The sequence below is a fragment of the Lissotriton helveticus genome, chromosome 8 (genome assembly GCF_964261635.1).
Source record: "Lissotriton helveticus chromosome 8, aLisHel1.1, whole genome shotgun sequence".
NCBI classification, from domain to species: Eukaryota; Metazoa; Chordata; class Amphibia; order Caudata; family Salamandridae; genus Lissotriton; species Lissotriton helveticus.
This window is the reverse complement of record NC_136069.1, coordinates 138,404,235-138,421,088: the sequence shown is the minus strand read 5'-3', so window position 1 is coordinate 138,421,088 and position 16,854 is coordinate 138,404,235. Positions and strand designations below refer to the sequence as shown.

The window sequence follows — 16,854 nt, the reverse complement described above, 5'->3', positions numbered from 1 at the left end:
TCTTATGTTCTGAATGTTGCTACCCAGCTGGTTACATAGCTTTGAGGTTAAGTAGCTAAAGGTGTGGAATCCAATATGCTCCTTATACATACTAGGAACTTTCAAAATAGATAGTCGCAGATTGCATGAGTCTGAACATGTCAAAGAGCATTGAATTCTCAGATTTTCCTGAGCCAAAGAAAATCCTATGGCCTAAACAAAGATACTAACCTGGACACGCTCTTCAATGGGTAACCAATGAAGGCCTCTACGAGTTTCTGAGATGTAGTCATACACAAATTGCATACTATTCTTACTATGTGATCCTGTGGTCTTTACAGCCCTGCCATAAGACTGTCAGGTATTACCAAATATAGGCAGTTTCTATAGTCCAACCTGGACAGTACACAAACAACCACCACCTAGCATGCTTATGTTTACGAAGAAAGGGCAGAAGTGTTGTGATCAGCTGGAGCACTGCAAATCAGCTGGAAGCAACTGGTCTCACCAGATCTGCCAGAATCATTTTCTAAGATAAGTACTCCACGGAATTTGAGCCTGTCCATTGGAGCAGGGTGTTGCGGGAAGGAGGCCCCATACAAAGAAGAGTCCCAATGAGTGATGATCTTGCCCAATATTAAAAGCATGGCCTTCCGAGCATTCAGCTTACCTACTCTGGGACAGCAGTAGGACAGTAACTGAACATGATCACTGACAAAGGGGCATTCTCCTCCCGTTTATTATTTGGGTATCCTCCACACAGTAGGAGGCTGCCCTGCACCCAAAGAATCTAATCAGGAACAAAAGGGGGCGGACATAGTTGTTAAACAATGTAGGTGACAGTGTAGAATCCTACTGAATCCTGCATGTCATAGCTGAGGACGCCTATTTGTTTGGAAGCAGGAAGAGCATCTTGTAATAATTATTCACAAAAGAAGAGAACCAACTTTTGACGGTCTCTCCTACTCTTATACTGACTACTGTAATCCTCTGAAGAAGGATTGTATGATCAACTGGATCAAAGAAGTTCTAACCTCATCTACAGCAAAACCAGAGATGGTTCTCTCTGCCTTCCGGGATAAAACATTTTCACCAGGGATCGAGAATACAATGAGGTTCCAGGTACTTCGGCAATTATTTGGCTACCACCTTTTCGACTGTCTTGCCTAAGGCAGAAAGTAAGAATATTTGTCTGTAGATCATCATAGCTGTAGAGGGTAGACTAGGTTTTTTTAACGAGTGGGGAGAGAAGGCTGAGTTTCCATTTGTTGGGTATCATCCCAAGCAAGAGGCTTGCTATGATGATATTTGTTACTGCACTGGTGATAATAGATGTAAGAGTAAGCCAGAATGTCACATGGCAAGGTTGGACAGATGACTGTGACTTAATGCTGGACAGCAAAACTCCTGTTTCAGCTTCTTGAATCTGTAGGAAATGGTGCCAGACAATGTCTGCCTCGTTTGCCACATGCAAAAGGCACAGTTCTGCATTATTTACCTGCACTGCTTTTTCCTTGAACCCTGCATTCGCGTGGACAACCAAACTCTATCAACCACAACAATGTTGGTGTTCTGAACTAACAAGGACATTCCGTGCTTGTTCTGTAAAAGTTGGCCGCTTATAACTCACTGGGTTGATGTGAAGGAGCATCAAGGCCTATCTCACAGAATATGGTGCATGGATAAGATTAGATATAATATAACACAAATAATGGAACAGCTAAAAAAGAGCACTTAGATGTCTTGGCTGGGTGGAGGCTTTTTATAAACTCGGCTTTACAATAAAGGAATTTTTGTATGATACGAAGACTGGCAATGGCATCCTTTATGCATCCAGGAACATTCCAATGAGAAGCGAACCTCAACTGAACGAGTCAGAAGAATTAACTGCGATGATGAAAATATTTGTGTTGGACTAAGAAACTATATTTGAGTTAGACATATGTACTGATATTTACTTAAATCACCTGAATGATCCCTATTAGATACTCTGTCATTTTGTTTGAATCATTGGGGTCCACAGGCGACTGAACCCATAAAAGGTGGAGCACCACAGTATTGAAAACCGCTACTGGAGTATGTGCAATGTGATTGTGCAAAAGCTGCCAAACTTTGTATGCATTAAAATACGACACAATTTTGACTAATGTTATTGATAGCTGTCCATTCAGAGTTGCAAATGTTTTGTAAATATCTCAAAATATCTTAATATATTTATAGAAAAATGCCTAACAGTATTAAACACACATCACCAAACACGATAAGATAGTAATACAATGAAAATATCGGCGTAAGACCTGGGCTCCTGGGTGCCATCACAAAAAATTGCCAGCACTGCGACAACCGTCCCGAAAAGACAAAACACTAAGGTAACACTGTGCAGCTATACTATAAAACAGTAGAATTACTTATGAAGCTTTTACTAACATCTAGCATTAATAAACGCTAATTGTGTAGAATGCACCAAAATCTGTCACTTTGGTATGGGATCACCATTCTGGTGATCAAGAAGAATAAAAGAACACAACAACATCTAAGACAAAAGCTACAAAGTAGCAAATAAAATTGTTACACTACAGTAACGCTGTATAAAAAAAACAAGAGTGTCTGAAAAATGGGTTAAAGTACCCTGAAGCAACAACTATCTCCTGGTTTAGGATTAGTTTGTGTCAGTGCCTTAGAATGTGAACATTTTACAACCGGAGGAGCTTATGGAATCAGGGTCAACTGCTTAGCACTCAGAGGGGACCTATTTGGATGATGAGATTTTAAGACCACAGCCTGACTGAAGGGCAGAGAGATTGGACCCAATGAACACAAGGGGAACACACTAGACTAAATGTATGTGTGGTGAGGGATCTGCTTGCGAGGCAGTCACCACCCAGCTCACCCTCCACTGTATGAGTTAGTTCCTGAGGCAGCCTTCCTCCGGTCTCTGGTGAGGGGTAGGTAGAGCTTCTAAATGCTTAGTCAGCATCTCTCGAAACTGACAGGCCAAAGTCAAGCAAACAGTTTCTGCAAGCGCTTCAGTGCTGTTTCCATCCAGAGCAAACCAGCAGCTCTCAGCTCCAAAATCTAGAAGCACCAGCAACTGACCCTGTGCAGAGCTGGCTCATTGAAGGTGTTCAGTGAGCTGTTGGGAAACTCTAAGTTATATTTTTATGCCTTGGCAGATGGGAAGCACCCCACAGCTAACCAGAGTCCGTGCATCCTTTCCAACTCAAAAATCCAGTCACACAAATTTGGCTCTTTATAGAGGCCTCTGAGGAAGAACATTCTAACTCAGTCTCTGCCCAGAATGCACTCTGGTAACCACAGTGCAACCTGGTAACCACAGTGCAACCACCATATTTTTTGTTAATGGAAAAGAGAAGTTCTGTTTCGGCTCTGGTGGGAAACCTTATATAGGGCCCGACTCCCAGAACTAACTTAAGACAAAATCCTAAACTTACTACCATTTTGGTATTCACAGAAGGCACTTACCTATTTTGGTATACACAGAAGGCACTTACTAATTTCGGTATTCACAGACGTTAGGAGTCCTAACTTTAGGACTCCTAAATGCCTTCTGTGAATACCGAAAGTCTTAAAATTAGGATTTTTCTCAGTTTAGTAGTAGTAAAGTCAGGACTCTTAACTTTAGAACTCCTAAATGCCTTCTGTGAATACCGAAAGTCTTAACATTAGGATTTTTCTCAATTTAGTAGTAGTAAAGTTAGGACTCCTAACTTTAGGACTCCTAAATGCCGTCTGTGAATACCAGGTGAATACCGAAAGTCTTAAAATTAGGATTCTTCTCGATTTAGTCGTAGATGTTTTCTGATGTTCACTGCTTCTCTTCAGAGATGAAGAAGTTTTGATGGAAGACACACTCTCCACATCAGAGACAGTGTTCTCTGAAGTCTTCAATTTCTGTAGCCACAGAAGGAGACGGCCTTCTCTATCTTTCAAGGTCTTCTGTGAGAAGGTCCTACATATCTTGCAATCCTTGACTTGATGTTCAGGATACAGACAATAAATACATTTTTTATGAGGGTCTTCAGAATGAAGTCTCTGCTTTCCACAGCTACCACAAGGCCTGAAAAGAGACTTCTTGGTGGTAGACATTCCAAAACTAGGTTCCTGAGAGATTTGAGAAGAAAAAACTGAGCAGAGCTCAGGGAGACTCCCTTCACACGACGTGCGGTAGAAAATCTGAGGGCCTGAGCCTCTGGGGAGAACATTCTAAGAGGGTGCTGGCGCCTGATTGGCCGGAATATAGACCAAAACATAATGACTAAGACATATCATAGAAGTGATATGTTGTCTAGCTAGGAAAAACTCTATGGTTTTTGCTTTCTCTATGTATATAGGCCTGTGTTATGGCTACATTGCTATGTTATTTACCGTGGGACTCTCACTTTGACGATGGGGAATATTCAAGCATGTGAATCTATGAAAGACACAGAATACAGATAGGAAGAAGACACGTGTCTCTCCCTCCAGTGGACATCTAAACATTTCTGTGTTTGGTATATATGTATCATTCTTTAAGTACATTCTTGTTATTTTTCAATAGAGTTGCAGTAGCTGTTCTAATTTTAAGGTCCTGAAGAAAGCCGGGTAAAATGACCCTTCGGCTGAAACATGTCGACCGTACTGCACAGCGCCATAGGGTAGTCATACTATCTGGCGTGTTTTTAAATTTTTGACACGTGAACTTCTGTTTAAATATCCTTCGGAGTCTGCGTAGTTAATTTTATCCATTATTATTATTTGAGCACTGCACTTTTTTCACATCACTGTAGGATGTACATGATAATAGAAAAATCCCCCTTTTTTCTGGACACCTATCCCTGCACCGGCACTGTATGGTCGGGATTGGGAAGGTAGAACTAACTATTCCCACATGATGTGAATTCCACCAGAAAGGTGGTCTGATGGGAATTGTTACATTTTTTCTGTTACCAATAGTTTTTGTCTTCAGCAACTCCTTTTCGCGCACACACCACCACTGACACGCGGTCACTGTTGTGGTCACGCACCGTCTTTAGACCTGGTCTGCTCTTTTGTGTATTCTGTATCTTGCTGTAGGGGAGCGAGCAGACAGGTCATTAAATATTCCCCACGACCCTCCACACACTTGTTTTGTTTTTTAGTATTCTATGAAAGACACCCCAATACTGGAGAATCCTAATTTTATGACTTTCAGTATTCACAGAAGGCATTTAGGAGTCCTAAAGTTAGGAGTCCTAACTTTAATACTACTAAACTGAGAAAAATCCTAATTTTAAGACTTTCGTTATTCACAGAAGGCATTTAGGAGTCCTAAAGTTAGGAGTCCTAACTTTACTACTCCGAAACTGAGAAAAATCCTAATTTTAAGACTTTCAGTATTCACAGAAGGCATTTAGGAGTCCTAAAGTTAGGAGTCCTAAGTTTACTACTCCTAAACTGAGACAAATCCTAACTTTAGGACTTTCGGTATTCACAGAAGGCATTTGGGAGTCCTAAAGTTAGGACTCCTAACTTCTGTGAATACCGAAATGAGTAAGTGTCTTCTGTGAATACCAAAATGAGTAAGTGCCTTCTGTGAGTATGAAAATGGTAGTAAGTTTAGGATTTTGTCTTAAGTTAGTTCTGTGAATCGGGCCCATAGTTCCCTCCAACATGTCCTGGAAACAAATGACACAGGGTTTGAAGAAGTGATAAACGGGCTATCCTTGTTTTTTGTAGGCAGCTTCCATCGTACATCTTGCAACAGACTGGAATCAATGCTTAACTGACCTAAAGACTCCAGACCATACATAACTCTGTGGCAAGGTTCACCCTCAACATCCCACCTTGCACTCACATCACCCTGGACCTCAAAGAGCTCGACTGGTTCCTAATCCAAAAACAAGCACTCTTCAGGCTCCTCATTCTCACATATAAAGCCTTACACAAGAATGGTCTCACGTACCTCAACAACTGCATAAACTTTCACAAACCTACCATACACATCTGTTCAGCCAGACTTCTACTGACATAAACACACACAGACACACACACCCTGCACATGCAGAATCACATTCGGAGGTTGGGCCTTCTCCTACCCCTCTCCTAAAGATGTAACGCCATGCCCGTGCCCATCAGAGCCTCTGTCTTAGTTATTCAATTCCACAAGAAACTGAAGACCTGGCTCTTCATCTAGCACCGGCCCTGGCTCAGCCCACCCAGCGCCTGCTTCAGCGCAAGGATATCCTCCCGGATGAGTTGTGTGTTATACATATAACATCACATAACATACTTTCAAATATAAAGATGTATGTGATCAGCTATGGTTTACCTTAACAGGTACCTGTATTGTGATTGCAAATGTACTCATGTGTGAGCATGTTCTAAAGCATTACCAAATGTTTGCAAAGACTTTCAATCATACAAATGTGGGCCCCCACAGGTCTAGCATGTTTGCCGTGAGTGCTGTGTGTTCCCTGAACATGGGGGGCGGGGGTGTTGTATGGTTTATGGGCTTCTTTTGGGTGAATGTTAAGTTAGCAAGGCTTAGTCGAGGTTTAAACGCCATTTTTCCCTTTTGCTACTTTTGCGCACGACACTGCTTAGCTGTTTTTGCTGACTTAACTTGGATGAAGGTCTATACATGGGAAAAGGGTTGTTTTTCGACATCTCTAGACATACATCATATCCCCAGTCTGTACAGTGAGTGCTGAGCCTCCAAGGTTATCATAGCGTAGCTTGTCCGTGTAACACATTCTAGACACAACAATTTGGCAGCTGCAACCAGAGTAGGATTCTGGCGCCTTTATCATACCACACTTGCCAGAATTACACACACTTGGAAGATTCCAGGCATGCAGAGCGACTAACCGATCCGGATGTAATTTACACTTACTGAGCAGACAGGTAAATGGGGTCCCCCTAAAATAACTCCAGAGACCTTCTATAGTTTTATAATACATAGTTCCTAGATAGGGAGGGTGTTTTAAATAGGCGCTTTTACCACCTGTTTGCATAATCATTGTAACATGATTCCTCCTTTTGTATTTTATGTAATTGTAACCATGCTGTCCGTATTATTATTATCCATATGTATGCTGATGTTGATTAAAATACTGCCCTTCAGATCACGTCGTTAAAATAAACATTTTAACCTTACCGTGTCTCTATTTTACTCTCGTTGTGGACTGGTATGAACGTATAACAAAAGAGTGTTCTCACTTCCCACCATTCCTGAGATGGTCCTAAGTCGCATGTTCTAGGTTGTCTAATCATTGGTTTCTTTGCTATAGGACAAAGAGCTAATGTGACGCGGATTGCTAGTCTGGTAGGGGATTTTGGGTACTAAGGTGAGTTTTGGCACACCCTAATTCACTGAGGTCCCAAGTCTCTGTGCACAGTTATGTGTTAGCGCAGAATCCCTGTAACGCACTCAATTTCTAACTGAGGGCCAGTAGGCATCACGCATGGGTTATACTACTGCATTCCAAAGCCTACAATGTTAACAGCAGGTAAGGAATGTGTAAAGAAGTCAAAGGGTGAAGACTTCCCCTACACTACAGGGTGGGCAGACCATGGCCATAAACAGGTGCAGCACAGGAGATTAAGTATGAGGGCTTTGCCATAATCATAGCAAAAATATATGGCCAAAGGTAAAAATTGATTAGCTGGTCGGAGACATTTGCTGTTACGCTACTCATAACAAATTTATAAAAATTGTGCATGATGGAATACTATGCATTAGTACATTCTTGAAAATGTACGACTGCCATTTTCTAGGGTACTCCTGGAATGCTGTATGTCCTTTAAAATTTTTAAAACCTAGTCTGTGTAATTTAGGTAATTTCTGTATAAATACACGTGAAGTGGTTATATTGCAAAAACATTCATTCTGTCTTCTTCTCACCCCTTACTTAACGTCTGGTCAGCTGACAGGCCAAGGAAAAAATGGTTCGCATTACTTTCAGTTTAACGTAATTGCATAGATCGCTAATGTGAAAAATGTAATTAAACTAAAAACTGTAAAAAAAATATTGTAAAAAAAACATACAAACAAATAGAAAAGGGTTTAACAATTGACCAGAAACAAAGTTTTAGGCAAAAATCTGTAGAACTATTTACAAAAAAATAATCTGAATTGAGATCATTAATGTGAAAAAGAGACCACAGAAGGAAGGACATTTTGGGCCAAAAAATGCAGCTCTTCAGCCACTCTGGTCCTAAATAAAAATGTTTTCTTTCTACAGATTTAGAAACTGAGCACAAGCTCCTGCAAACAAAGGACTGATACAAGGTACAACTGATCAAGCTACAACGGCCTCCATTTCAAAGCTCCATCCATTCCCACAAACCCCTATTTTTTTTTCATATTTATCTCGGCCTCCTTCGGCGAACAGCTTGGAAAAGCATTCCACACTGTGTATACTTCCAATAAAAACAGAAAGAAACTTGAGAAAATGCAAGGTAAGGAGCACGGCTGCCCAGTTCCTCTCCCGGCCTTTGCCGACTCTTTTCAACTGGCTTTGAGAGCCCAGGCCAGTGGACCGGCCGGCTTAGTTTCATCGTCAAAGAACTGTGAGAGGCTACAGTATACAGCGATGCGTGTGCCCTCTGCAATGACATTTTAGGCATGCTAGATGGCTGAAGTGTCAACCAATTAAAAAACTAAGTATTATATAAATAAATAAATATAGACACACATACATATATGTATATAAATATATATGCATACACAGTATGGAAATAATACCCCACCTGTGCCCGTTTTAAAGGTTTGCGATTTCAGGCGCAATTATTTAAGATACACCTGAAGTCAAGATAGTATCGCTTGAAAAAAAAAAACCTCTGACAACAATGTAAGCACAATGTTTTAAAGAAATCCTGCAGAACTTTTTACAGCGCGTTAGTGTATATCGGTCGAGCAGGTGCCATTATTTCAACAAATGAAACGCCAGCATACCTTTCAACTGTTGCTAACCCACTTGGCACAGAAATGGAACTGCCTATTGAGCAGAGCAAGAAGAAATAGTCCAAGGGGGCTGGGAGAGGAACCTGTTGGCTGTAAAAATGTTCTTCTTCAGTTGCGGAGAATGACTCGTGACAAATGTATTTTAACGAGAATTAAACTGAATCTGAATCTTGAATGCCAGCCCGGAGACTTTGGCAGAAGGAGCAGAGAAATATTGCTTCACAATTCTAGCTTGCTCGGTCAGAGGCCTACAAGAATACGCTGTATATACAAAAGAAACAAGTACAAGACGTCCGGTATTTTCCTATATACAGAATTTGGTAATGCAAAAAATAGAAAAGGTGTTTACATTACTCTTTCCCTACATGCCTCATCTTATCCGACATCCATTTTATATAAAATGCGTGAGCAGTCTTCCAAACAGTTTATGTAACTCTTTCCTCTCGGCCCTGCTCTGTGCTCGCCTTTCTAAAACAAAGCAGCAGTATTATTCCGAGATCTCGGGGACAAGAAAAGAAAGCTCATTTTATTAAAGATCTTTTTCATTCTGCTTCAGAACCAGTATCAATGCCTCGTCTGCTGGTGGCCTGAACAATCTGTGCCGCTGCAAAAAAACTCGGGAAATAAAGCAAGAAAATACTCTCTGATACAAACCACAGCAGTAAATACAGGATGCTGTGCAAAATCAAAAACGACAGATTGCCTGTTTATACTGATATAGAGTGATATATGGCTATACATATAAAGTTGCCAGACAACATCTACACACTCCAAGCAAATATTTATGCGTTTCTATATGAGTGACACCCAGCAACACATGGCATCTGAGGTCCACTTCAGAGAGACTGGGGGGTAACACAAACACAGCGAAATCATATTTTCCCTATAATATTTATGTCAGTATCACATTGCCATAACTATTTAACAAGGGTAGAGATATGTATTTATTTATGTAAATAGGAGCCTCCTAAAATTACAATAAAATCGCTGCTCGGTACAGAAGTATGTACTGGAGATTGTATAATAGAAATGAACACCTTAAATTGTTACAACCCCAAAAGAAACAACCTCAGGGCAAGGCTTGACAGGGTTATAAAGTTCGACCAAAAAAAAAAAAATAGCAAACGCTGAAAAAACAACTTTGTTACTGTAAATAATCATATGATACATAGCCAGAGATATGGCATATTAAAAATACAACTGGCAGCACATGAAACAAGTAGAGAAGGTTACTTTTGTCACAAAGCAAATATATTGATGCATCAATAAACTACTGGAAGAACAAAACACAACTGCTCACGTCCTTGTTTAAAAAAACAATAAGGGAAAAGCAGACACAAATCTATTTTGCATCCTTATCACAAAATGTAGAACTAAAATATTTTTTGGGGGTGCGGGTAGAGGTACAGTTTCTAGATGGCCAACATTTTAGGCTGCCAAACTTGCGATTAACATTTAGGAATGGAGGTGAACAGCTCGGGGGGAGGGGCTCGTGTTTCCTAAAACAAGTTAGCTTGCCTACCTCGTCCCCCAGGGCTGAGTTTCTCTTCCTATAGCCGGAGTCCCCCTGGAAGTGCAATGTGAGTGGTAATGACCGCCTGCCTCCCTAATGAGTCCATTTTCCTGCTCTAGATGTGTATATACACACACACACTGCAACCTACCTTACAAACCACAGAGACGGGGGGAGAGGCAGAGGGAGCGTGTGTGAGAGGAAGAGAGAGAGGGAAAGGCACAACAGACAAAGCCCTCCTACCAGACAGCAGACAGTCCTCCTTCTTCCTCGCTAACTAGCGACCAAAATACTAACTCGAGCTAACGCAGCAGCAACAGGTTGAAAATGCTCATCGACTAGCGAAAGACGAAAAAAGCTACGCGAGCAGAAGGGCTCCCAAAAGCAGCCGGCCCCACCTTCTTTTATTTCAGAGCTCCACCGAGAGAGGAATGTATTGTTCCAGCCTGCATACATTTAAATCTCATGAATATGCTTATTTATTTATTTACGTTTATGATATTGCGCTATTATATTCACAGTCGCCCTTTACAGAGGGTGTGGGGCTGTTGAAAGGGCAGCAGGGTACCGGGGCTGCGACGTTTGTTAATTTGTCGGAACAATGTCGATTTCTACTTGATCGACAGTGGATGTGCGCTTTCTTTCTGTGCTTGTTATCATTAAAGCCGTATTGTTAAACAGTACGGCAGGAAGAAATGGCGAGTAAAAATGATATACGCTTTTGACGGATGAGGGCGTGAAACGCGCTTTTATAAAACATGAAGGAACTGTGCAAACTTTGATGTCGTTTTGGCAAGTGTTTTGGTTGGCCCGTGCCCCTTTGTAGAACCTGTCAATAAAAATGTTTTTGCTTTACGGTCCGGGCACATAAGAGCTGTAACACCATGTGTGTGGGGTGCAAATATATCGTAAGGCAGCTTCTGCACAATGACCACTGGTATTTTAAAGTCATGAGCTGTCTGAAGAAAAGGCACCTTTCTGTGTACAACAGGGGACGAGGGAAGCCGATCTCCCCAGGCCATGAAGCTACTCTAGAGGTTTTCTTTTCAGCAGCAAATTATAAAGCGGGCCCTCGTCGAAACCACAGGCTGAGAGGGTGTGTCTGTCGCCACCGCTGTAATAATTGCTGTGCGTGTGTCTGAACAGGTGGTATGCATAGAGTACATAGCATTACAGCAGGACAGATATAAATACTACAATCGTAAAGGAAGAGTATTAACTAATGAAAGAGCAGCCAAAGCAAGCTAGGCGTGTAGTTTAAAAGACGCATTTCGTTTCATACAAAAGAGACCAAACCCCAAAACTGCAAACTCTTAATAATACTGCATCGAGGCACATTTTCTCTTGAACCCATATAAAAAAAGAATATTGTTTTTGTTTGTCTCACACGAGTTTCAATTTAACAGGTCATTATACAATTTGGATTTGATTTTGGGTCTAATTAAAACTTTTTTTTTACTGAATCATTTATTTAACCTGCACAGAACATGCTCATATAAGCCAATACAGCATCCAAGTGCAAGGTAGGTGATATCTTATCCTGAGCCCCCAGGGACTCTGGTACCACCGCTCCGATTGCAACAGAGAGATAACCAGCAAGAGACCAGCATGCTGCTGAGGTATCACATAGGGATCTCAAATGTAGAGTTCAGATTAGGCCCTACTCAATCAATCACGAATTTGTAGAGTGCACTACTTACCCGTGAGGGTCTCAAGGAGCTGGGGAAAAAAGGGGGCGGGGGTGTTACTAGTCGAACAGCCAGTCTTGAGTAGCCTCCTGAAGGTCAGCAGGTCATGCATCTGTCATAGGCTCAGTGGGAGGGTGTTCCAGGTCTTGGTGGCGAGGTAGGAGAGGGATCTGCTGCCGGTGGTTGTTCTTCGGATGCGAGGGACGGTGGCGAGGGCGAGGTCGGCGGAGCGGAGCTGGCGGTTGGGGATGTAGATAAAGAGTCATCTGTTGAGGTAGGCTGGGCCGGTCTTGTGGAGTGCCTTGTATGCGTGGATGAGGAGCTTGAAGGAAACTCTTGTTGACGGGGAGCCAGTGCAGGTTTCTCAGGTGGGAGGTGATGTGGCTGTGGCGTGGTACGTCGAGGATCAGACGTGCAGAGGCGTTTTGAATGCGTTGCAGTCGTTTGATGAGCTTGGCCGGGGCTCCCGCGTAGAGGGCGTTTCCATAGTCGAGCCTGCTACTGACGAGGGCCTGGGTGACTGTTCTTCTTGTATCTGTCGGGATCCACCTGTAGATCTTGCAGAGCATGCGGAGGGTGTTGAAGCAGGTGGAGGAGACTGCGTTGACTTGCTCGGTCATGGAGAGTGTTGAGTCGAGGATGATTCCCAGGTTGCGTGCGTGGTCAGTGGTTGACGGGGCTGCTCCCAGTGCCATAGGCCATCAGGAATCGTCCCAGGCTGAAGGGTTGGAGGTGAAGATGAGGACCTCTGTCTTGTCCGTGATCAGCTTCAGTCGGCTGATCTTCATCCAGTCAGCGACGGCCTTCATTCCTTCATGGAGGATGGATTTGGCAGTGAGGGGGTTCTTGGTGAGGGAGAGGATCAGTTGAGTGTCGTTGGCATAGGAGATTATGTTGAGGTCGTGCTGTCTGGCGACCTATGCGAGCGGGGCAATGTAGATGTTGAACAGTGTCAGGCTGAGGGATGATCCCTGGGGTACGCAGCAGATGATCTTGGAGGCTTCGGATCGGAATGGGGGAGGCGGGCACTCTGGGTTCTGCCGGAGAGGAAATAGGTGGTCCATTCCAGGGCCTTGTCTCGGATCCCTGCGTCGTGGAGGCGTGTGCGTAGGCAAACAGTGTCAACGGCGGCGGAGAGGTCCAGGAGGATGAGGGCCGGTTCTCACCGTTGTCCAGCAGGGTTCTGATGTCATCGTTGGCGGCGATGAGGGCAGTCTTGGTGCTGTGGTTGCTGCGGAACCCTGACTGGAATGGGTCCAGAATGCTGGTTTCTTCGAGGTATCTGGTTAGTGTCTGTTGACAATCTTCTCGATGACCTTGGCTGGAAACGGAAGCAGGAAGATGGGCCGGAAGTCCTTGAGGTCTCTTGGGACGAAATCCACAATTCAGCCGATAAGCGGTAATGTAGAAGGTTGTTGCAAGTGGATCACTGACATAATATCTAATGTCTAAATATCGACTTGCCAAAATATCGAGGTAATAATATAGAATGCCAAAATATCGACTTCTTATCTACAAACAGGTAAGTACAAAAATATCGACTCCAAAATATCGCTAGGAAAAAATATAGTCAAAATATCGAATGTTTTAAATATCTTAAAAGTAATTTAAAACTAAGATAATAATAAATATAATTAATGTAAACATACTTAAAATACTTAAATAAACTTAAAATTAATAAATAATTATTTTAACTTTAAAAAATATTAATTTAATGTTATAAAATATATATATATATACATATTGTTAACAAAACATATACAATATTTTTTCCGTAGGATAGCGAGAGGGTTAAATTTACTATTCCCACTCCAGAGAGTGCAACAGTAGGGAAAGCGTTGGATAGCGTAGGGGTAAAAATTACTATTCCAACTCCAGAGAGCGCAACAGAAGGGAAAGCGTTGGATAGCGTAGGGTAAAAATTACTATTACCACTCCAGTGAGTGCAACAGTAGGGAAAGCGTTGGATAGCGTAGGGGTAAAAATTACTATTCCCACTCCAGAGAGCGCTACAGTAGGGAAAGCGTTGGATAGCATAGGGGTACAAATTACTATTCCCACTCCAGTGAGTGCAACAGTAGGGAAAGCGTTGGATAGCATAGGGGTAAAAATTACTATTCCAACTCCAGAGAGCCCTACAGTAGGGAAAGCGTTGGATAGCGTAGGGATAACAATTACTATTCCAACTCCAGAGAGTGCAACAGTGGCGAAAGCGTTGGATAGCGTAGGGGTAAAAATTACTATTCACACTCCAGTGAGCACAACAGTAGGGAGAGCGTAGGGGTAAAAATTACTATTCCAACTCCAGAGAGCAAAACAGTAGGGCAAGCGTTGGATAGTGGGAGGGTAAAAATTACTATTCCCACTCCAGAGAGTGCAACAGTAGGGAAGGGATTGGATAGCGTAGGGGTAAAAATTACTATTTCCACTCCAGAGAGCACAACAGTAGGGAAAGCGTTGGATAGCATAATGGTAAAAATTACTATTCCCACTCCAGAGAGCGCTACAGTAGGGAAAGCGTTGGATAGCATAGGGGTAAAAATTACTATTCCCACTCCAGTGAGTGCAACAGTAGGGAAAGCGTTGGATAGCATAGGGATAAAAATTACTATTCCAACTCCAGAGAGTGCTACAGTAGGGAAAGCGTTGGATAGCGTAGGGATAAAAATTACTACTCCAACTCCAGAGAGTGCAACAGTAGGGAAAGCGTTGGATAGCGTAGGGGTAAAAATTACTATTCCCACTCCAGTGAGCGCAACAGTAGGGAAAGCGTTGGATAGCGTAGGGGTAAAAATTACTATTCCAACTCCAGAGAGCGCAACAGTAGGGCAAGCGTTGGATAGTGGGAGGGTAAAAATTACTATTCCCACTCCAGAGAGTGCAACAGTAGGGAAAGGATTGGATAGCATAGGGGTAAAAATTACTATTCCCACTCCAGAGAGCGCAACAGTAGGAAAGCGTTGGATAGTGTAAAGGTAAAAATTACTATTTCCACCCAAGAGAGCGCAACAGTAGAGAAAGCGTTGGATAGCATAGGGATAAAAATTAATATTCCAACTCCAGAGAGCCCAACAGTAGGGAAAGCGTTGGATAGCGTAGGGGTAAAAATTACTATTCCCACTCCAGTGAGTGCAACAGTAGGGAAAGCGTTGGATAGCGTAGGGGTAAAAATTACTATTCCCACTCCAGTGAGTGCAACAGTAGGGAAAGCGTTGGATAGCGTAGGGGTAAAAATTACTATTCAAACTCCCGAGAGCACAACAGTTGGGCAAGCGTTGGATAGTTGGAGGGTAAAAATTACTATTCCCACTCCAGGGAGTGCAACAGTAGGGAAAGCATTTGAAAGCGTAGGGGTATGAATTACTATTCCTACTACAGAGAGTGCAACAGTAGGGAAAGCGTTGGATAGCGTAAGATAAAAAATTACTATTCCCACTCCAGTGAGTGCAATAGTAGAGACAGTAAATACTTCATATATAAATATAAATAACATAAATATTAATACCAATTACAAATTAATTAAAATATTTTTCTATTTTATAAAATATATTAATTGATCAATTAAAATTAATTACCAATTATATGTTAATTAATTACCAATCAATATTTAATTAACAATTAATTGAAAATAAATACCAATAAACAAAATTACATATTAAATTAATTATAATTAAATTACTTCCCACCCTATTCCCCTATAAACTCACAACCCGCTACAGAAAATAAATTACTAAAATTAACATATTAATTAATCAATTAAAATTATTTACCAATTATATTTTAATTAATTACCAATTAATCATTAATTAACAGTTAATTCTAAATAAATACCAATAAATAAAATAACATATTTAATTTTTTATAATTAAATTACTTACCACCCTATTCCCCTATAAACCCACAACCCACTACAGAAAATAAATTAGTAAAATTAACATATTAATTAATAATCAATTAAAATTAATTACCAACTATATTTTAATTAATTACCAATTAGTAATTAATTAACAATTAATTCTAAATAAATACCAATAAATAAAATAACATATTTAATTAATTATAATTAAATTACTTCCCACCTTATTCCCCTATAAACCCACAACCCGCTACAGAAAATAAATTAGTAAAACTAACATATTAATTAATCTATTAAAATTAATTACCAATTATATTTTAATTAATTACCAATTAATAATTAATTAACAATTAATTCTAAATAAATACCAATAAATAAAATAACATATCTAATTAATTATAATTAAATTACTTCCCACCCTATTCCCCAAAAAACCCACAACCCGCTACAGAATTATATTACACAAAAATTAAACATTAATATTAACTTACTTAAATTCGATATTTTTGTTGTCTATATCCTGTCTAGCCGATATTATGTCCATTCTATATTTTTGATTCGATATTATGTCTATTCTATTTGATATTAAAATTTTCTAGTCGATATTTTGGTTGTCTATATTCTGTCTAGTCGATATTATGTCTATTCTATATTTTTTACTCGATATTATGTCTGGTCGATAAAAAAACCTCGATATTTTGTCTCTACACCGTTGCAAGTACCATGGTGTCAAACACATATCATGCTATCACATGTAAATCACAACAAAGAAGCCACGTATGGACTCTTGAGAAATCCGGGGCCCACCAGTGGGGTAGCAAAAGGAACCTTCAGATCAACTTAGTACAAGTCGTGTAGAAAACCATGTCAATGT

General features: G+C 41.0%; 2 long non-coding RNA genes across 4 annotated transcripts in view; both read right to left on the bottom strand.

Moving 5' to 3' along the window:
- The window catches only part of LOC144772430 (uncharacterized), an 89,956-nt gene extending 79,419 nt beyond the window's left edge, over window positions 1-10,537 (bottom strand). Inside the window, exon 1 of the long non-coding RNA XR_013599741.1 lies at window positions 10,446-10,537. This is a non-coding gene — a long non-coding RNA (uncharacterized LOC144772430). The remainder of the gene's footprint in view (window positions 1-10,445) is intronic.
- Window positions 1-16,854, bottom strand: part of LOC144772429 (uncharacterized) — a 1,363,881-nt gene that overhangs the window by 1,070,954 nt on the left and 276,073 nt on the right. The gene's annotated exons all lie outside the window — the stretch shown is intronic.